Below are 22,665 nucleotides of genomic sequence, written 5' to 3' on the forward strand. Positions count from 1 at the left end.
AGGTTCAATGCTAATATGGCTGAGGGGTTGTTTTGCTCATCACCTTAAGGAATGGCTCTTTCTCGTTTCAATTGGCAGTTTTTGTGTGTGTGTGTCAAATCTATTTTTGCTGTGAATTTTACTTCTTTGTACTTCCTAGTCATTTGTATCTTTTCCAATATGTTCTTGTGATTCATTAATTGATCATCCATAAAAGACTTTTTGATTGCTGAAGTTGTAAATGTCCCTTTCAACACCATTTTTGTTACATCTTATGGGTAATGATCTTGTTTTATTGTAATTTTTTCAGTGCCACATGGGTCATACAGTAGCATCAATTTCTACAAGAAGGTTTTTGATTTTGTTTTTAATCACTCCAGTGGCCGCATTGGTATTTTTGTAGCATGTCCATTAACTTCATGTTGATGAAAATTTTCTGTTTTTCTCCCTGTTGTGGACTGTGTTTACTGGCTCTGTAACAAGGGGATGTATAATAGAAATGTAGTAGAGACTGACATGTTCAGATCTGAAGACAAAGTGCAGTATGTCTCTGTGCATCCAGATCAAAAATGGACTCCCAGTGAAACAGTTGAAAATATCCTTACAGTAGGATGCTGGACTCTCTGACATTGTCCATACCTACAATGTCAGGAAATACTTCAACAGTGGCATGATGGATGTATGACTGTTAATGACAGACCATCCATTATAATACTAGAGGGGAAATTAATGCGTTGGGGGTGGAGGGAAGGCACTTGAGAAGAGCCACAGGAAATCCCAGAGTCTATGGAACTGTATCATAAAACAATAATAAAAATAATTTAAAAAGGAAAAAATTTGACGGGATTAAGAAAATGTGGCATATATACACAATGGAGTGCTATTTTATCAATAAAATAAATAAATAAAATCTCACATTTGCAACCAAATATACAGAAACTAGAAGCTATTCTTTTAAGTGAAATAAGCCAGACACAGAAAGGCAAATACTGCATGTTCTCATTAATATGTGGAAGTTAAAAATTGCACACATAATCTCAATTTTAAAACAGTGATTACTGGAGGCCAGGAAGAATGGGGTGGGAGAGAAAAGGGGAGAGAGGATAACAGGTTCTCAAACATAGTAGGGGAATGTGACAGGTTCTGTTGTTTTTACAGCATAATGGGGTCACTATGGCTCATGATGATGCATAACAATCTGTATACAGAACTGAAACAGAGGAGCTGGTAGGCTTCAAACACGAGAAGAAATGGAAAGATTGGTTATCAGTATGGTCAGTTTAAGCTATTAATATGTAGAAATACTGTGCTGCACTCATTTAAAAAATGCCCAAGAGTTACATGTTAATCTAAATTTTTAATTAAAAAATTTAAAATAAATGCTTGTGTATATCAGCATTGCTGAAAACAGTTTTGTCAAGCCGTTTTTAAAAATTTTTGTCACATAAATGGTTAAGAATATTATACTACTAGTAAAAAAATCACCATAGACTGCATTATCCAGCACAGTAGGTAAATAAAGAACAGATAGTGCATGATTCTACTTGCAGCAGATGTCTAAAAACTCACAGAAGCAGAAAGCAGAATTGTGACTGCTAAGGGCAAGGGCAGAGAAAAGGGAGTCGCTATTGAGCAGCTATGAAATTTCATTTATGAAAGATGAGTAAGTCTTAGTGACCTACTATAACAGCATGATGCCTATAGCTAACAACACTGCATTGAATACTTTTAAAAATTGCTGAAAGAAAATCATATACAAAATAGTCTTTTTAAACATTTAAAAAAATTTTTAAGATTATTTATTGGAAAGTCAGATATACAGAGAGGAGGAGAGACAGAGAGGAAGATCTTCCATCTGATGATTCACTCCCCAAGTGAGCACAACGGCCGATGCTATGCCAATCCGGAGCCAGAAGCCAGGAACCTCTTCCAGGTATTCCACACGGGTGCAGAGTCCCAAGGCTTTGGGCCGTGCTCGACTGCTTTCCCAGGCCACAAGCAGGGAGCTGGATGGGAAGTGGAGCTGCCGGGAGTAGAACCGGTGCCCATATGGGATCCTGGCGTGTTCAAGGCGAGGACTTTAGCCGCTAGGCCACGCCGCCGGGCCCTACAAAATATTCTTTTCAAATTTTATTTATTTTCTATTTTTGTATTATTTGAAAATGAGAGAGAGAGAGAGAGACTGCCTCCCTTCATTGGTCCACTCCCTAGATAGCTGCAACAGCTGATGCCAAGTCTGGCTTGGCCAGACCAAAGCCAAGAGCCAAGAACTCTATCTGGATCTCCCATGTGGGTGACAAGGAACACCATCTTCGTCCTCTCTGAGTGTGCATTAGAGGGAACCTAGAATCCAAAGTACAGCCAAGATTCCAAGACTCCAACCCAGCTCTCTGACATGGGATGCAAGTATCCCAATTAGTGGCTTAACTGCTTGCATCAAATGCTCACTCCTTTTGTGAAGTACTCATAAAAATGAAGGGTAGAAAAGAGGCCGCTTTTTCTATGATACCAGAGCTTATTAGCTGACCTTTAGTGCTTTCTGCAGTTTTTGTATAGATCCTATTCTTTTTACCCCAGGCACTGGCACACAGAGGTTGGACATTTATCCCTGCACTCTCTTAGAGACGAGACTATGGGAGGCAGCAAGACTTGAATGGAAGTATAGGGGCTGCTGTGTTAGGTTCTGGTAGGAAGAAGGCATGGGAGACAGCAGATCTTTGCCTGGGTGGAGCTTTCAGCCTTCCTAGAGATACTCAAGTACTCTAAACGTTCAGGGAAGTGCAGACATAGCAGTGCAGTGCAGTGGGTTAAACTTCCTCTTGGCGGTGACCATATTGGATCGTCTGGTTTGAGTACTGGCTACTCCACTTCTAAACCATCTTTCTGCCAACGCATATTCTGGAAGGTAGCAGATTATGGCTCAAGTCCTGGGGATCCTGCCAGCCTTGTGGAAGACCTGGATGGAGTTCTTGGCTCCTGGCTTCAGCCTGGCTAAACTATGGCTGTTTTACCTCTCTCCCTAACCTTCTTGCTTTGTCTTCTTTCAAATTCATTAATGTCAATTTAAAAATTTCACGGAAATAACATGCTTTAGATAACATTTATTTTGGTGCCCCCCAAACTGAAATCCTTGGAGTTTTTGAATAATAGCTAACAGCTACTCCTTACTTAAGACACTCATTTACAAATATAAGAATGAATACAATATAGCTTCTTGTCTCTTGACTTCTGTACTTTCCTAAATTTGAGGAAAGTTCACTAGTCTCAACACCCATGTGGCAGGTACAGTCCACTGTCCCATTCTTAGTGTGACATTGAGCGCCTGGTCCCAGATAGAATGATACTTCTGCTCCTGAAAAGATCTTGCATATGAAAGAGTTGAATTTGTCCTTTATTTACTTCCTCCACTCCCTCCCACAACCATGATAATAGAAGTCACAGCTTCACAAAGTAAAATGTTAAGATACATCTGTACATATGATGCCTGATAATCATAATACACCCCCTCACAGGTCATTTCACACCAACAGTAATAAGATTCAGCTGTTTCCTGGATACCAAATAACCACTGTGAGGTTCTGCAACCAACTCCTGGCACATGTGCCAAATCAAAGAAAAAAGAAAGGAAGGCATAGCTAGGCAGCCAGGTGATTTGCTCCTACCCCTGGGCAATATGTTATTGCTACCTCCAGGCCATCAGCACATAATTCAAGGTGCAGTGCAGCAATTCTGACACTACAGGTAGTACTGTCTAACACAGACTTACAAGGACAAAAAATTGAACAATAATCTGGATTTCTGCTTTGACCCTGAAAGGATGGAAAGAGTTCCTCAATACAACTACTGACCTGAAGAACGTCCCTCTGTATCATGGGCTATTCTGTTAATATCTGCAAAGGCCTCCTACTCATTGAAGACTCTCCTCTCCTCTCCTCTCCTCTCCTCTCCTCTCCTCTCCTCTCCTCTCCTCTCCTCTCCTCTCCTCTCCTCTCCTCTCCTCTCCTCTCCTCTCCTCTCCTCTCCTCTCCTCTCCTCTCCTCTCCTCTCCTCTCCTCTCCTCTCCTCTCCTCTCCTCTCCTCTTCTCTCCTTTCCCTCTCCCTCTCCTTCTCTCTCTCTCTCACACACACACAGTCTGCCTCTATCAGGCTTCTTAGAAATCAAGAAACCCAACCAGACCTTCTACTTCCATTTTCTACATTTCCAAAACTTCCTCCTCAGTATTGTAAAGAGATGGTTTATCAATCCCTCAACTCCTGACCAGAATATAATTTCAGAGAACTTCGAAGGGATACACGGAGAGATAAAGTAGTTGGACACTCTGCTATAAAATTTTTTAATTAAAAATTAAAGTTTAAATTATAGTTGTAGCATGTAGTTGTTTAAAAGTAAGAAATTTTGTAAATTTTTTACTCAGTATCTCGAATGGCAAAATCTTGCAAAATTACAGCATAATATCACAACAGACACATGGACATTGATATAACCAAATGCAGAATATTTCTACCATCACAGGACTTTTTCTTTTGCCTCTAATAGCCACACCTACTTCCCTCTTGGTCTTAATTCCATTCCAAAACCCTAGCAACTACTAACCTATTCTCCATTTTCATAATTTTATCATTTTAGAAATGCTATATAAAGGGAATCATACATACATAATTTTTGATATCCGCTCATTTCACACAGCATAATCCTTTGGAGATTCATGCAGGTTTCTGTTGTGCAATAGTTTATTTCTTTTTTATTCTGTGTCATGGAATTTTAACCATTCATCATCTGAAGGACATCTATATTGTTTGAGACTACAATAAAGGATTCAACAAACATTGATTGGCAACTTTTAAAGATTTATTTTTATTATTTTTTTTTTATTGGAAAGGCGGATGTACAGAGAAGAGAGACAGAGAGGAAGATCTTCCGTCCAATGATTCACTCCCCAAGTGAGCGCAACGGGTCCGATACTATGCCGATCCGAAGCCAGGAGCCTCTTCCGGGTCTCCCACGCGGGTGCAGGGTCCCAAAGCTTTGGGCCGTCCTCGACTGCTTTCCCAGGCCACAGGCAGGGAGCTGGAAGGGAAGCGGGGCTGCCGGGATTAGAACCGGCGCCCATATGGGATCCCAGGCGTGCAAGGCGAGGACCTTTAACCACTTGCGCCACCACGCCGGGCCCGATTGGCAACTTTTAAAAAGATTTATTTATTGAAAGACAGAGTAGCAAAGGGAAAGAAAGAGAAAGAGATCTTCCATCTGCTGCTTCATTCCCCCAAAAGTTGCAGAAGTCAAGAAAGGGCCAGGTTGAAACTACAAGCCTGGAACTCCATCCATGTCTCCCACATGGACGGCAGGGGTGCAAGTGCCTGGACAGCTGTTTATAGCTTTCCAAGGTGCATTACCTGGGATCCACATCAGAAACAGGGCAACCCTACTCAAGCTTGTGCTCTCTGATATGGGATGCTAGAGCTGCAGGTGGCAATTTAACTTGCTGTGCCCCAACACGGGCCCGCGCGGACTGTTTTTCCCTTTTTCTTTTTTGTGAACATATGTTTTCAATTCTCTGTGAGAAATCCCAAAGGTTGGATTACTAGACCATATAGTAGTTTCATACTTAAGTTTTATGAGAAATTGCCATACTGTTTTCCAGAGTGCGCCCTGGAATAAGCCAAATTATTCTTTATTTTCCTAACAGCAATGTATGTAGCTAACATTTAGAGTTACCACAATTTTTTAGTTATTCTCAAACGTGTGTAGTGATAACCTGTTCTGTTTTTTAAATATTCACTTTTATTGGAAAGGCAGATTTACAGAGAGAAGGAGACACACAAAGATCTTCCATCCACTGGTTCACTCCCCAAACGGCTGCAATGGCCAGGGCTGAACTGATCCAAAGCCAGGAACCAGGAGCTTCCTTTGGGTCTCCCATGTGGGTGCAGGGTTCTAAAGTTTTAGACCATTCTCTACTGCTTTCCCAGGCCATAAGCAGGGAGCTGGATCAGAAATGGAACAGCCGAGACACAAACCAGCACCCACATGGGATACTGGTGCTTGCAAGGGGAGGATTAACCAATTGAGCCAGCTATTGTCCCAGGCCCAGCCCATTCTGTTTTTAATCTGCATCTCCTAAATGGCTAACGATGTCAAACATCTTTCCACACACTTATTTGGTATTTGTGTTCATATATTCTCTTTGGTAAAGTATCTCTTCATGTCTTTTGTCCATTTTTCCATACTGTAATTTGGTACTTCTTTTTACTTTTGCATTTGGGGAGCTTTAAAAATGTTTTAGAAATTATTTCTTTATGACATATTCCTTTTTGCTTTTGCATTTGGGGAGCTTTAAAAATGTTTTAGAAATTATTTCTTTATGACATATTTGCTTTACAAATATTTCTTTCTGTAGACTGTCTTTCTGCTCTCTTCACAGGATCTTTTGTAGAATAATAGGTTTTAAACTTGATGAGGTCTAATTAATCAATTTTTCTTTTTGTGAATTGTATTATTTTAAATTTAATATTTGTTTACACAAAACCCCCAATTGAAAGAGAGACAAAAAGAAAAAAATCCTTCTATGTCCTGGTTCATTTCCCTAATAGCCACTATGGTCAGGGCTAGAATAAGCCAAAGTCAGGCAATTCCATTGGGATCTCCTTTGTGAGTTATAGGGATGAATGCACTTGGAGCATCTTCCATTGCTTTTCCAGGAATATTAGCAGGGAGCTGCATCAGAAGCAGAGAAGCTGGGACTTGAACCAACACTTCTATATTGAGATGCCAGTGTCACCAAGGGGTGGTATACCTCATGTGCCACAATTCTGGCCTCTAGATTGTGTTATTGGTATTGCTACATTTTTTAAAGATTTATTTTATTTTTTATTAGAAAGTCAGATATACAGAAAGGAGGAGAGATGGAGAGGAAGATTTTCCATCTGCTGATTCACTTCCCAAGTGACCACAATGGCTGGTGCTGCGCCAATCCAAAGCCAGAAGCTCAGCGCCCCTTCCGGGTCTCCCAGTGTTGGTGCAGGAACCCAAGGTTTTGGGTTGTCCTTGACTGCTTTCCCAGGCCACAAGCAGGGAGCTGGATGGGAAATGGGGCCACTGGGATTAGAACTGGCGCCCATACAGAATTCTGGTGCATGCAAGGCGAGGACTTTAGTCGATAGGCTACCATGCTCGACCCTGGTGTCACTACTTTTAACATTTCTACTTTACCTTTCAATTACAGAATTTGATTACGGTGCTTTGGTCTGATATTTTGAGGCTAATCCTATTTGGAATTCACTCAACTTCTTGAATCTGTAGGTTTATGTCTCTTGCCAAACTGGGTAAATTTCTTGCCATTATTTCATTGAATTTTTTTCCAGCCCTACTTTCTCTTCTTCTAGGACTCTCATGACATGAATATTGAATCGTTACTATAGTCCCATAGATTGTTAAGGCCCTTTTCATTTTTTCTGGTTCATCTTCTGTTTTTCAAATTGGTTAATTTATGTTATTTCATCTTCACTAAATCTTTGTTTCCTTTATTTTGCTGTTGAGCCTATCTGCTGAGCTTCTGATTTGGGTTATTATGTTTTTGACTATATATCATATTTTATCTTCCATGTCTTTGCTGATATTTTCTGTTTTCATGTGTTTCAAGTAGGTTTGTAATTTTTGAAACATCTTTATCATATCATATCTGCCCGGCGTGATAGCCTAGTGGCTAAAGTCCTTGTATGGGCCGGGATCCCATATGAGCACCGGTTCTAATCTTGGCAGCCCCACCTCACTTCCAGCTCCCTGCTTGAAGCCTGGAAAAGTAGTCAAGGATAGCTCAAAGCCTCAGGATCCTGTAACCACATGGAAGATCTAGAAGTAGCTCCTGGCTTCAGAGCAGCTCAGCTCTGGCTGATGCTGTCAGTTGGGGAGTGAATCACTGGACAGAAGATCTTCATCTCTGTCTCTCCTCCTCTCTGTAAATCTGACTTTTCAATAAAAAAAAATTTAAAAACCTTCATAAGATAATTTTATTATCTCTCATCAATATTGGCATCTATTGTCTTTTTTTGATTCAATTTGAGATTTTCCTGGTTGTTGATATAGTTATAATCAACCCAAATCTGTACATTTGGAATATTATGTTATGAGGTTCTGGATCTTACTTAAACTTGATTTCAGTGGATTCCCTTGAAACAATTCTAGTATGCTTGAAAGCACAGCTATATCTTATTATTATTTTAATATGGGGAGAGGGAGTTAATTTGCACTGGACTATGGTAAAGGACCTACTCCTCCATTAGTCTCTGATGCCACCCTAGAGGAGAGAAGCAGAGGTATGGGTGCCTTGTCCCTACCTGCCAGTCAGAAGTGCAAGTCCAGGCTCCATATATGGCCTGCATTGACACTGTGGACAGTGTCAGAGACCGAATTTCCAACTCCCTACCTGATCTCCAACATTATCTTTGCAGAGAAGAGGAGGATTAGCTGAGGATGGAGAGGGCAGGTATAAGTGCCATCTCCCCTAATTACCCAGTGGCAGAGAAGCAAGTATTGTTCGATGCCATTTTCTTGGATATAGAAATCTTTTGTATACATTTTTAACCCTATGAACATTCCTCATATGTTTGACTGCCTTTCTTTTTCCCAAATAAAGTCTGAAAAATCATTCTGTCAACTCCTACTTGAAATCATCTTCACCTACATGCTTTCTAATCCAATTTGTGCTGAAACCTGAACAGCTCTCTCACCTCCTGGGTTGCAAATCACTTCATGAATCCCTATGCTGCTGAAGTTTCTATTCTGATCTGTCACTTTCTTCCTTTAATTATGGTCACCTGGAAATGCTTGTGTCTGCTTTCCCCTGTATTTCAAAGACTTTGGAAAAGCAGATGTTTTCCCCCGTTCTCCAACTCCTCCTGTTCCTTCGGGCCTCCTTCTACTAAATGTTCTCAGATGATACTCAAGAAGTAAGTCTTGCCACCTCTTGATATTCCTCACAACCAATCAGCAATAGATCCCAGAGATGCCACGTTAGTTAATACCCTCCAATAACATGAAAACAATCTACTCAGGCTCCCTGGCTTGTTCTATTCCACCCCCAATCTATTTCAGCACAACCTTGAATCAATAAACCTGTCCCCTCCCACCTCTCCTCTCCTGATCAGGATAAGTGGAAATCATAAATAAGTTATATCTAATAAATTGAGGCAAAACTACCTAAATGTATTTTCTGTATACACTTGAATAAATCAGCACATCTTTTGGTTTTACTCTATGTTCTAGTCTTCTCATATATATGAGTCTTTTGTTAATATAGGCTCTGTACCTGTAAGGACGATACCTTTCTTTGCATTGTTATTTCTATCAACACAGTTCACAGATCTCTGCAAAAACATGAAACACTTCCTGATATGCTCACTTCATAGTAATTTGTGTTACATGGTATTATACCCTCTAGTGGAATAACTGAGTATAAAAATAAGTAAGGTTATTTTTAACATTGATAAAGACATGAAAAGCAAATAACACAGGGAAGAGCGACACAGAATCTTACAGGATGTGGGACGTATGGATTGAAGGATCTACTTGGAGCAGAAGGGTCAGAGAGCACCTCTTTTGAGAGATAATAATCAGGAGGTGGAAACAAGCTAAGAGAAGATCTTTTGGAAGCACTTTTGGGAAAGGGTGAAGAGTAAATGAAAGACCAAGGGAAAGAGACTTTCCCATGATGAGGAGATGATATTCACAGAGGTCAGAATTTTGTGACAAGGGATCTCCAATGCTGTGGAATGGTACAGGGTTCCAGCTGCTGGCAGAGCCCTTCAACTTCAACATCACTGTACCAGACAAGGTTGCTGCATCCTTATCCCTAACACATGCAGGTGACAAATTCTATGTTAACTTTATCTCTAAAGGGATAGTTAGGCCTCTCAGTGCCACCTTGGGTTATTACCATAGTCTGGTGCCTCATTTCCCAGCCTCCATTTGACCATCTATATAGCTGTTTAAGTGATTTTTCTGTTCACAAGTCCACAAAACTTAGGCCCATACCACAACCATACTCACAAACTATTAGTCACTTGCTATTGACTACAGAACACATACCCTAAACTCCCCTCTGATGAACATCTGACTTTTTATTTTCCCCTGGAGATAGGATAGCACTGTCATCCTCACTTGCTCCCCATATCTTCCTGACCCTTTTTACTGTTTGGCTATTGGTTCTTCTCAGGAGGGCCCTATACCTGCAAAACAACCTCATTTCATAGTTCATCTGAGTTGTTTAGTTCATGCCAAAACTCCCCTGGATAAGGGATTCATAGCTTCTAGAAGGTTGGAATGCACATGATTCTAAAATTCTTCCTTACTTCTTATGAAGAGACATTTTTTAGTTTTTATGAAGATAAGTGAATAATGTAACTTGGAAATACTCTCTTGGAGGAGTTAAAAACATAATGTCTTGCAATTTCAATTTAGAATTCATCTTATAAAGATACAAGGCCTTGGATAAGCTTATAAAAACATTCGAATCAATATTTTTACAAGATGCACTTCTTTATAACACTATAATAATGACTATTAATTGAAAAATTAATTTTCCTTTTTCAACTTCAAATAGTTATAATTTCTTCTTCATGTCTAGCTGTACTCTTTGACAAATATTTCTCCCACTATCTCCACCCTAGCCTCTGTCAGCACCATTCTACCCTGCTTCTACAAGTTAAAAGATTTTCTATAAAGTTCCACACATGAGTAGAGTCATGCAATATTTGTTTTGTTTTTCTGTGTCTGGATTATTTCACTAAGCATGTCTTCCAAATTCATCCATACTGTCACAGATGGCATAGTTTCCTTAATGGTAAACCTGAACATTTATTTTCTAAAGCACCGATCCTTCTTTCATCCCTAGGTACAAGTATATCTGCTCCCTCTAGACTTCCTACAAGGTATTTCTGGAATCCCCTGGGCTGAGCACATAAGGGTGCTCAGGTTCCACTTCCATCCACCCTTCAAGAGCAGAATCTTTCCCAGAATTCATCATAATCCATCTGTTGTGGACTATTTGCTGTCTCCATAAAAATATCCCTAACACATTCTTGTACTGACTCCTTCAATCTGGTCTATTTGTCCCTTATAATTACAACATTCAAAGCTGTGCTCCTATCTTATCACTGATATGAAGAATTTATGGCTTCCCTAAGCTGAAGTTTGATCATTTTGCCTTTCTATCTATCCCTGTATCTCTACAAGGTTGCTTGTTGTTGGCACTATCCTATGACAGTCATGTATATTGATGGGCTTTGGCATCTGAATTCACCAACTGTAAACTGAAAATAGTGAAGAATTGCATCTGTACTGAATAGCTTGTTATTCCCTAAACAATACAGTGTAAAAAGGTATTGACATGGCATTTACAGTGTATTAGGAATTAAAAATAATGCAGAAATAATCTAAAGCATATAGACAGATATGCAATGGTTCTGAGCAAATACTGTGCCATTTTATATAAGAGAATTGAGCATTCCTTAAATAAAACGTTGATTTCTGTGGGGATCTTAGAGCCAAAAGCCTCATAGAAACCAAGGAACAACCCTAAATGGATCTCAAGACACCAAAGGATAGCACTAACTCATTTTTTTTTTTCAATTGGGCATCCTAAAAATACATATGAACACTGCAATGCAGAAATTCAGGATATATATATGTATATATATAGTAGAGAATTGGAGATGTTAGGGTGGAGCCAATGCCGTGGCTCAATAGGCTAATCCTCTACCCTATGGCACCAATATCCCATATTGGCTCTGGTTTGTGTCTGGGCTGCTGCACTTGCTATCCAGCTCCCTGCTTATTGCCTGGGAAAACGGGGAGATGGTCTAAAGCTGTGGGACCCTGCACCTACATAGGAGACCCAGGAGAAGCTTCTGGCTCTGGGCTTTGAAATGGCTCTGCTCTGGCTGTTGTAGCCATCTAGGAAGTGAACCATCAGAGAACCAACTTCTGTCTGTGGGTCTGTCTTTCCAACAAAAATATATAAATCAAAGAAGAGATGTTACAGAATTTGTCTAAGTACTCACAGTTGTTTAATATTGGCAAGACAATCAGGATCCAAGACATTAGAACCCAGTCTAGCAGTCTTTCTATCATGTGTATAGATTCTTTACCATATTAGACAACGAGGATTTGACTAATACAAATGCAAATATAAAAAACCTTTCTACTAATCCATTTCTTGGACCTTGGTCTCACATGCAAATAAGGCATGGCTATAGAGGAGTTTCACCCCTCCTACTGCTTCTGGCAGAGGGTTCAGTATTTCTTCATTGATCTATTATAATAGCCCTTAAAATTAAGGAAATACAAATGAAGGAAAATAATCTCTTTCATCCATCCTAACTGTCTCTTGTTTTCACTATAGGAAGTTAAATCACTTGGCATACCACAAAAAAGACTTGAATCATCTTAGAAACCCTTTTATATTTTAAGAATATACTGGGGCCAGCATGGTGGATCAACAGGCTAATCCTCCACCTTGCACTGCAGGCACCCCATATGGGCACTGGTTCCAGTTCCAACTAATCCTCTTCCAGTCCAGCTCTCTGCCATTATAGCCTGGGAAAGCAGTGGAAGATGACCATTTGTTGCAATGACTGAATGCTATGAGAGAAACTAAATAAGTCTTTAAAAATTAAAATCTTTAATATACTAGGGACTGGTATGATGACTCAACTAGCTGATCTTCTACCTCCAAGCGTGGCATCCCATATGGGCACCAGTTCATGTCCTACTGTTTAACTTCTCATCCAGCTCCCTGCTTACAGGCTGGGAAAGCATGGGACCCTACACCCATGTGGGAAACCTGGAAAAAATTCCTGACATTGCATTGGTTCAGCTATGGCATTGCAGCCATTTAGGGAGTGAACCAGTGGATGGAAGTTCTTCATTTGTGTGTCTCCTTCTCTCTGTAAATCTGTCTTTCCTATGCAAGTAAATAAATCTTTAATCAGAAAAAATATACTAAAATCCTTGATAAATCTTCACAATTTTTCAGAAAACAGAATACCAGAACTAGCACCCACACATATAGACTAGACATTCTAACATGTCTGACAACTGTGTAATGGCGCCTCTTTAACCAGATACCACACTAGAAAGACCTTACTCCAGTATTTCATTCCAAGCTTAAATCTTTTTTTTTTTTAAGATTTATTTTATTTTTTTTATTGGAAAGGCAGATATACAGAGAGGAGAGACAGAGAGGAAAATCTTCCGTCCAATGATTCACTCCCCAAGTGAGCGCAATGGCCAATGCTATGCCGATCCAAAGCCAGGAGCCTCTTCCAGGTCTCCCAAGCGGGTACAGGGTCCCGTCCTTGGACCGTCCTTGACTGCTTTCCCAGGCCACAGGCAGGGAGCTCGATGGGAAGCGGGGCCGCTGGGATTAGAACCGGTGCCCATATGGGATCCCGGGCATGCAAGGCGAGGACCTTAACCACTGTGCCATCGTGCTGGGCCCTCCAAGCTTAAATCTTACACATTTTAGGCTACCAGTAGCCCTTATGTTAATCAAATTTCTTACTAACTTGGTTTCTCAACATATGCTTTACACACTTACCTAATAACTCCCAGGTCTTACAACATCGTTTTCCACACTCTTGACAAGAACAAGAAAATCCACATTTCTTTAACTCTGCATAACTTCCTTGTTTTTCTGAACTACACATATGCCAAATTACACTGCCAAGAACACTATCTCTCACCTCTCCTTACCTGTGCAGTAACTATTTATTCTTTAGGCTTCAGATTAGACATCAGCTTGTTCCAGATACAAATTTTGGTCAAGTGTTTCTCTTAAGTAGTGTACACATTGGACTTTCTTGATACCCCTGTTCATACTGAGCTCTATTTTCCAATTTCCTATTGGAGTCTTTACCTCTGAAGGTAAAGACTCTGAGGAGCATCTTATATTACAGTGCCTGCAAGAAAAGGTAAGTTATAGCAGAAAAATGAATGCATAAACAGACTACTATGTGAAGAATATATGCATATCTGTATGTCACTATATATATATTTGACTGGGAAAGCAGTCACGGATGGCCCAAAGCCTTGGGACCCTGCACCCATGAGGGAGACCTAGAAGAGGCTCCTGGCTCCTGCTCCTGGCTTCAGATTGGCTCAGCTCCAGCTATTGCGGACACTTGGGGAGTGAACTAGTGTATGGAAGATCTTTGTCTCTGTATCTCTTTCTCTGTATAAATTTGACTTTCCAACAAAAATAATAAATCTTAAAAAAAAAAACAGAAAATGGTATAGATGAAAAAAAGTTAAAAGATGTCCAAGGAGTTTTCCAAAGTGACATATTCTGTAGCAGAGTGGCCAGAAGCTCAGTCATTTTATCATGAGGCTCATGCTGAGATTCTTGGTTTATATTCATATTGTTTCTACCTAGAAAAAAAAACCTATCAGCTGATTATGGGTTAGTGTGTGAGTTATGCACTGGAAGAGACTATACTTGTCAGTACATTCTGCACATATGCTAACAAAATCTGAAGTATATAGTCCCAAGCCATACCAGTGTCTACTGTTTATTTACATGGTCTTTAACCTAATATTAAGCACTGATTGTACCTCATCCACACTCCTGGGAGAGCTTCCAAAACTAACTGTACTTGGTTTCTTTCTTCCTGTAATTCAACAGCAAAGTTTCATCATTCCAAGAGCAATCTATCTAGTATAGATTTGAACTCATTCATTCACGTATGAAATAAATATGTGATGAAAATACGTTTCATGTACACTATGAGCCAGGTACTTCTGAGCATTACAAAAAAACAAACATTACTTGTTTAACTTTTCCCCCATTATAAACCTGAAATCCTCTTTATTAAATAGACAGGAACTACTACAGTCTGGCTCCTGCTTTCTACCCAGATTCCACATAGATTCCTCCACGAATCTATGTGGAACATTTTACTATACTAGAATAGTCTTCGAGCACAGTTTGACAGTTTACTTTTCTTATTCCCTAATTAAATCCAATCTCATTCAAGTCATTGAATGACTCATTCTTAACAAGTATCTATTGAATATCTACTGCAGGGTTGATGGTGTGGCATGGCAAGTTAATGCACCACCTGGAGCACCAGTATCCCAAATGGGCGCTGGTTCAGATCCAGGTTGCTCCACTACTGATTCAGCTCCCTGCTTATGGCTGGGAAAAAAACAGCAGAAGATGAACCAAGTGGTTGGGCCCCTGCATCCATGTGGGAGGCCCAGAGGAAGCCCCTGTTTCCTAGCTTCGGCCTGGTCCATCCCTGGCCATTGTGGTCATTTGGGAAGTGAATCAGTGGGTGGAGGACCTCTTTCTCTCCATATCTTTCCCCCTCTCTCTCCATAATCTGCCTTTCAAATAAATTAAAGAAATCCTTGAAAAATATATGCTGCATCTTTGTGCCAAGTATTAGTCTATGTTCTGGAGACACAACAGTGCACAAAAAAGACAAAAATCCTTGTCTTCATGTAGCTTACATTCTAATAAGACATAGAACAGGCATTTTGTGCAGTATAACTGTTAAGGCACTAGCTAGGATGCCTGCACCCTATCAAAAACTGCATTGACTCAAGATCCTACTGTGGTCAATTACACTTTCCTGTTAATGAGGCAGCAGGTGATAGTTCAAATAGTACCTCTGCAGCCCATGTGGAAGACCTGGATTGGGTTTCCAGTTCCAGGTGTGGGCCTGACGCAGCTAGGTCACTGAACGCATTTTGGGAGTGACCCACCAGATGGGACTTTTCCTCTTTTTAAATAAATAAATAAATAAATAAATATTTTTAAGTGAAGGAAGAAAAATTAAAAAAACACATTGTGTACCGGGTTTCAATAAAAAACAAGGGAGAAAACCAAAGCTGGTGAGGTGGCGTGAGGTGAGGCATTTCTTTGGAAGAGGATATCAAAGGCCTCAGTGAGACAATGTAGAATTCAGTTCCTGAAGGAGGTGAACCAGTAAACCATGCAGATATCCTGGGATAAAATCATTCTAGATAGGGAAAACAGCAAATGCAAGAGTCTTGAGCAAGGGACTACACCTCGTATGGACAACAAACAGCAAAGGGGCCAGGTACCTGGAACAGTTGGAGTAAAGGGAAAAGTACAATTGACTCTTGAACTCTAGCCTCTAGCTTCAATAGTACCTACAGAAAGTATTTCTTGAAAAGTTTATTTAGTCTCCTAGCATTCATCTGTAAACAAACATTATTAATTACCATATGCTGCTCTAAGGCCTTTATACATATGAACTCATTTAACTGTGATAAACGACAGTCATTCATCACTATCCACAGGATTGATTCCAGAACTCTCCATAGATACTAAAATCCAAGGATGCTCAAGTCACTTATGTAAAATGGCACTGTATTTTCATGTAATTATGTATATCACTCTATTTACTTTAAATTATCTTTAGATAACTTACAATGTTAAATATTCAATATAACTGCAAAGTTCATAGCTACTACACTATATTTTTTAGGAATAAACATTGTACATCTTCAGTACAGATACACTCCTTTGTTTTGTTCTGAATATTTTTAATTCATGGTTGTTGGATCCACATATGCAGAACTCATGGAAGCAGAGGATCAACTGTACTGTTTTATCCCTGGATAACAGTGGATGAAACTGAGTTTCAAAGAGGTCATGCAGTGTTTCCAAGACATAAGCTGTTTCTCTAGTCATTAAGGAATTAAGCTCAAGCCTCTAACCTGAAATCGTCTTCTATACTACATTCAAATCATGCTCAGCTCTCACCTCAGTTGGAAGGCTTCCATAGCTGCCATGGGTTAGAAATAATTCCTCTCTTTTCCTCCATCACTGAATAATCTCTATATTTATGTTCTTTCTCTCACTCTCTCTTGCTATTTCTATATTCTCCCATAGAAATGCCAAGAACCACAAAAGATATGTTCATGGATCTGAAGGTATCTATCGTAAATATATTTCATAGTTCATCTGGTTATGCCCCTTTAATAAAGATGAAAAAAATTGAGATCAGATATGTTAATCAATGATTTCCATGCCACTCAAACAGTTAATTACAAAACCACAGACTGCTCTAGAAAGAGGCTTTCACATTCTCCTGTTGTAGAATGCTTTCTAGTCTACATGCTGGGTCTGGGTACACCAATGAATACAATGCTTTATCCACAGTCAGCAATGCTGTATTACACACTTAAAATGTTGTTAAGAGTGTAGAGACCATGTTAAGTGCCCTCACCACAATAAAATAATATTAAAGTAAAAAAGATCGTGTCATAAAAATACTCAGAACCAGAAATGAGAGAAAAAAGAGAAGGAAGTAGTGAAAACAGAAAAAGGCAGGAAGGAGGACAATGGTGCTTTCTACTCACCTGTATTCTAGAGTTATGACCTCTTTAGGAAATCTTCAGTCAAGGAGAGAAGCCAGGAGCCTTTTGGGTAACAAGGCCACAAAATCTATGCTTGAACGTATTCAATCTGCAAGAAGCATAATGACATTATTATAACTAGTCATTATTCACTCTGATTATTCATGTCAAACAAATTGAAGATTAAGAACACAACAAAGGTCACAGAAAGCCTGCTATATGAAATATATAAAATTATGTATTAAATTTATATGCCATTCCTGGTTCATTGAGTCTAGTGAGAAAAGGCAGTCCAGCTTTCCCCTGGAAGAGTGTTTTCAACATGTCCAGTGAGTATGCATGGTTAAGGGGAAAACCATTCAGTTAAGAATTATAGCTGGGGCCAGAGTTGTGGCTCATAGGGTTTAGCTGCTGCTTGTCATGCCAGCATCCCATAACAGGCACCAGTTCAAGTCCTAGCTGCTCCAGTTCCAATCCAGCACCCTACTAATGTGTCTTGAAAAGCAGCAGAGGGTCATCAAGTTGGGCCCTTATACTCACGTGGGAGACCCAGATGAAGCCCCATGTGGAGTGAACCAGTGGATGGAAAATCTCTCTCTTTCTGTATCTCTGCCTTTGAAATAAACCCTTAAACCCTTTAAAAATCAATTATAGGGCCCGCTGAGGTGGCGCAAGTGGTTAAAGGTCCTCGCCTTGCATGCCCAGGATCCCATATGGGCGCCGGTTCTAATCCTGCCAGTCCTGCTTCCCATCCAGCTCCCTGCTTGTGGCCTAGGAAAGCAGTCGAGGACGGCCCAAAGCTTTGGGACCCTGCACCCACGTGGGAGACCCAGAAGAGGCTCCTGGCTTCAGATTGGCATAGTATCGGCCGTTGCGCTCACTTGGGGAGTGAATCATTGGACGGAAGATCTTCCTCTCTGTCTCTCCTCTGTGTATATCTGCCTTTCCAATAAAAACATAATAAAAATAAATCTTAAAAAAAAATCAATTATAACCATCCCCTGGAGGAGAAAGGACAGACTTGGGAACAACAACAACAAAAACATTTATTTTTCAAAATATGACAGGGGTATTGTAATTGTATAGCCAGGAGGGGATACTGCTTCGGCATCTTCTGTTATGGCCTCATGAGACTTCAACGCAAAAACAGAAACCCTGGTGTGGGATATAGAGACAGGCAATTCATGAATTCAGTAGCCTGCCCAATGATTAGTAACCCTCAAAACTCAGTACAGGGTTATTCTTAGTTTGTGCCCTTGTAAAGGCACAGCTGGAGGTAGTCTCTTGAGAAAGGATATTACTATTTTTATAATTCAGATTTTCATGCATTGTTCTCACAAGAAAAAAACAAAACGGAGTCAGGGCCACCTTCACAGTATCTCCCAACAAGTAGATTTTGCCAATGTATTTCTGGTAAGAGTACATCTGGTCAACTCTATTAGCTTTGACAAAAAAGGAAAAAAAAAAAACTGAGCAATATGATCTTAGTAATTGTTTTCATTCCTGGCCAAGTCATCTCAACAGTCTATTAGAGTGTGTTGCTGCTACTCAGACACTAGGGGCAATGCTGTCTAACAATTACAGACCTTGGCAGCACAGCCTTAGGGATGATTTCTGGAATTACAATAAGAAATTAAAGGCACTGAAAGGATATTTTTCCTGCTACTTTCATTTTGTACTTTGTTTCTTTCTTTATCCTCTCATTTTTTGCAAAACGGAGACCATCCTTCCCCAATATATATAGGTACAAACATAACTTCAGTCAAATCCGGAAGAACTTCTCTCCACTGGCATCTCGAAAAGCTGGTCTTTTCTATCTATCGCACCAATCCCTCCATAGTCCTTTTCTGTTTAGTTTTGGGAACTTCACTCTCTGACCCTTGTATCTAAATTCTTCCTTTGGTGCTGTATCTCAAACACAGGCTTAGGGGATGGCATTGTGGCATTGCATGTTACAGCCAGGGTATAAGGCAGTAGTATCCCTTATCAGAACCCCAGTTCCAAAGTCTAACTGCTCTGATTTTGATTTAGCTCCCTATTAATAGACTGGGAAGGCAGTAGAAGATGGCCTGAGTGCTTGGGCCCCTGTCATGCCTATGGGTGATGCAGCTGGAGTTTCAGGCTCCTGGCTTTGGTCCAGCCTGACCCTGGTCACTGCAGTCATATGGGGAGAAAATTAGCAGAAGGGAGACTACCTCCCTCAGTCACTCTTCTCTTCCAAATAAATAAGTATTTAATAAACAAATAAAACAAATTTAATCTTACAGCATTTTCTTGCACGGAAAGCTCTAAATACACAGGATGTTCTATCTTAAACATTAAGGGTTTGGCAGGTTCTCCGTAAAGAGATAAAGAAATATCTTAGTCTTTGTGAATCAGATTATTGCTAATGCAACTCTTCGATTCTGCTGTCTTAACACAAAAGCAGCCATGAACAATGTGAATGAATGGGCATGACTGTGCTGCACCAAAACTGTGCCCTAAAACACTGATCATTGGGTAATTTGGCCTGCTGGCTGTAGTTGTCTTGGCTTCCTATTTGCATGCATAGCCTCCCATCAGCAAAACTTGCTTCCTCTGGGGGCAGCACTGTAGTGTAGTGTAGTGTAATGGAGCCATTCAAGTACTGGCTGCTCACTTCTGTTCCAGCTCCTGCTAATTGTCTTGGAATGCAGTGGAGGCATGGTCCAAATGCTTGGGCCCCTGCACAGATATGCAAGGTTCTGATAAAGCTCCCGGCTCCTGGCTCAGTCTGGTCAGTACTGGCCATTGCAGTCATTTGGGGAATGAGCCAGCAGATGGAAAATTTCTCTTTTTTACCCCCTCTCTGTAACTATTTCAAATAAATAAGTTTTTTTTAAAGATTTATTTTTATTATTTTTTTTTATTGGAAAGGCAGATAAACAGAGAAGAGAGACAGAGAGGAAGATCTTCCGTCCAATGATTCACTCCCCAAGCGAGCCGATCCGAAGCCAGGAGCCTCTTCCGGGTCTCCCACGCGGGTGCAGGGTCCTAAAGCCTTGGGCCGTCCCCGACTGCTTTCCCGGGCCACAGGCAGGGAGCTGGAAGGGAAGCGGGGCTGCCGGGATAGAACCGGCGCCCATATGGGATCCTGGGCATGCAAGGCGAGGGCCTTAACCACTGCGCCACTGCGCCGGGCCCATAAATAAGGTTTTTTTTAAATGAAAAAGTTGCTTCCTTTTCCAGGATTTCTGACCTCTGCCTGTAATGAAGATAAAACTTTCTCCCTCCACATTCTTGTGAACTGACTCATAAGGAAACCCTGCTCAGATTATCACCACAGTCTATCAGCTCCATTCATTTTCTGACTCTGAAATATGAGGGTACTTCAAAAAGTTCAGGGAAAAGAGAATTAAAAACAAGTTTATTTTGGTACAAAATGCTTCAAACTTATACATAGCCTCTTTCATATATCGCTACAGAGGTTCCAAGAGTAAGCCAGGAGGAAAATTTACCAATAGATGCATCCAAAAGGCAGAGATACAGTAATTACTAAGAAGGGATTTCCTATGAAGTGACTGGGAGACAGCTCACGATGGGACTGGAATAGTTAATCATAGGCAGATTGAATAAAAATTACTGTAAAAATATCAGCTAACATACAAAGGAGAAGTGATGCAACGGAAGTGGACAAGGCAGAGAAAGTTTACCACAAAGTTTCTTCTTTCTATCACTTACTTTCAAGGATCTTTAGCCATTTATAAAGTAGCAAGACTTTCTAAGATTTGAATATTGTCTCAGCCACATACTTTCTGTATGAATTGTAAGCAAGTATGTATCTTAATTTCTGCATTTCAAATCAAGTAATTTTAACAGTATGATCTCTGAGAATTTTGGACATGATTAAACAAACAGCACACTCAAAGCAGAGCCTAGTACATGGTAAGCAGAAAGTGGCAGCTGTTATTACTATGGGAATCTGGGGACAGAGCCAACATTCACAGAACTGTCAGGTGCTGATGAGTCTGCAGACCTTGGCATGGCTGGTTCAGTCTCAGGATTTGCATTCCAGAGTTTCCACTCTGACACAGATAAAGTGTTGCCTACCAAATATACTGAAAGCCCTGCTGTTCTCGAATTTTGTAGAATTTGGGCTCTTAGCCATACACAGAAAGGGTCATTCCAAATGAAGAAAAGCACGTTCTTCTGCCAATGAAATCAATGCCTAATTCCCGGTTACTTTATTATAATGTCTAACAGATCTAGCCCTCATCTAATCCTTTCTGCTCTTATTCTCTCTATTACACTTTCAGGCACTTAGAGCATCTCCTGCTTTTTAACCTCTGCTCTTTTTAAAGTGGTCTTTATATAAATCAGATCCTAGTATACTTTTTACCATCCATGTTAAAAAATCATCTCCTCACTACTTCATGAATAAATCTCAAATTCCTCTGCTAAGTATTGTAAGCCTACTACATTCTGGCTCCATTTCCACAATTTTTATTCTTTTAAAGACATATTTATTTGAAAGGCAGAGTGTGAGAGAGATACACAAAGAGAGAAAGAGAGACAGAGCTTCCATTCATTGAATCATACCCCAAATGACTGCTGTAGCTGAGGCTGGGCCAGTCAAAGCTGGGAGCCTGAAACTCCACCTGGGTCTTCCATATGGGTAGCAGAAGCCCAAGTACTTGGGCCATTTTCTGATTTCTGAGGGAGCTGGATTGGAACTAGAGCAGCTGGGACTCAAACTGGCTCTTATATGGGATGTGGCCCCTATTTCATTATCTCTAAAGTAAATTAGGCTCATATTTTAATGAACTTAGTTTCATACTTTAATTAACTGCATGGTTATTATTTTTATGTTGATTTTCTTTTTAAAAATAAAACAAAGAAAATGATTTTTGACATACAGTTCTGATTTTTAAAATTTATGCGTAGATTATTGCTATGGCATATCAAGTAAAGGTGACTATTTGTTTGAAAGGCAGAGTAAGAGAGAGAGAGAGAGAGAGAGAGCTCTTCCATCTGCTACTTCACTTCCTGAATGTTCACAATTGCCAGCCCTGGGCCAGTTCTAAAAACCAGGACTTCTTCCAGTTCTTCTGTGTGTGTACAGTGGCCTAAGCACTTGGGCCACTCTCAACTCTTTTCCTAGACAAATTAGCAGGGAGTTGGATCAAAGAGTAGAGCAGCTGGGACTTGAACCAGTGTCCATATGGGATGCTGGTATTGCAAGCAGTGGCTTTACTTGCTACACCACAATGTTGGTTCCAGTTCTATGAATTTTCATTGTTAGGCCTGTATAAAAACTGTCATGATCATGATAAAGGACATCA

The 22,665-nt window shown here is 40.2% G+C and overlaps 1 long non-coding RNA gene across 1 annotated transcript in view; it reads right to left on the minus strand.

Annotated features, from left to right (window-relative positions):
* Positions 1 to 22,665, minus strand: part of LOC121169174 — a 55,767-nt gene that overhangs the window by 9,961 nt on the left and 23,141 nt on the right. Inside the window, exon 3 of the long non-coding RNA XR_005885822.1 lies at positions 17,369 to 17,474. This is a non-coding gene — a long non-coding RNA (uncharacterized LOC121169174). The remainder of the gene's footprint in view (positions 1 to 17,368; positions 17,475 to 22,665) is intronic.

This window comes from Ochotona curzoniae, unplaced genomic scaffold (genome assembly GCF_017591425.1).
Source record: "Ochotona curzoniae isolate NIBS_2020 unplaced genomic scaffold, NIBS_Ocur_1.0 scaffold_1852, whole genome shotgun sequence".
NCBI classification, from domain to species: Eukaryota; Metazoa; Chordata; class Mammalia; order Lagomorpha; family Ochotonidae; genus Ochotona; species Ochotona curzoniae.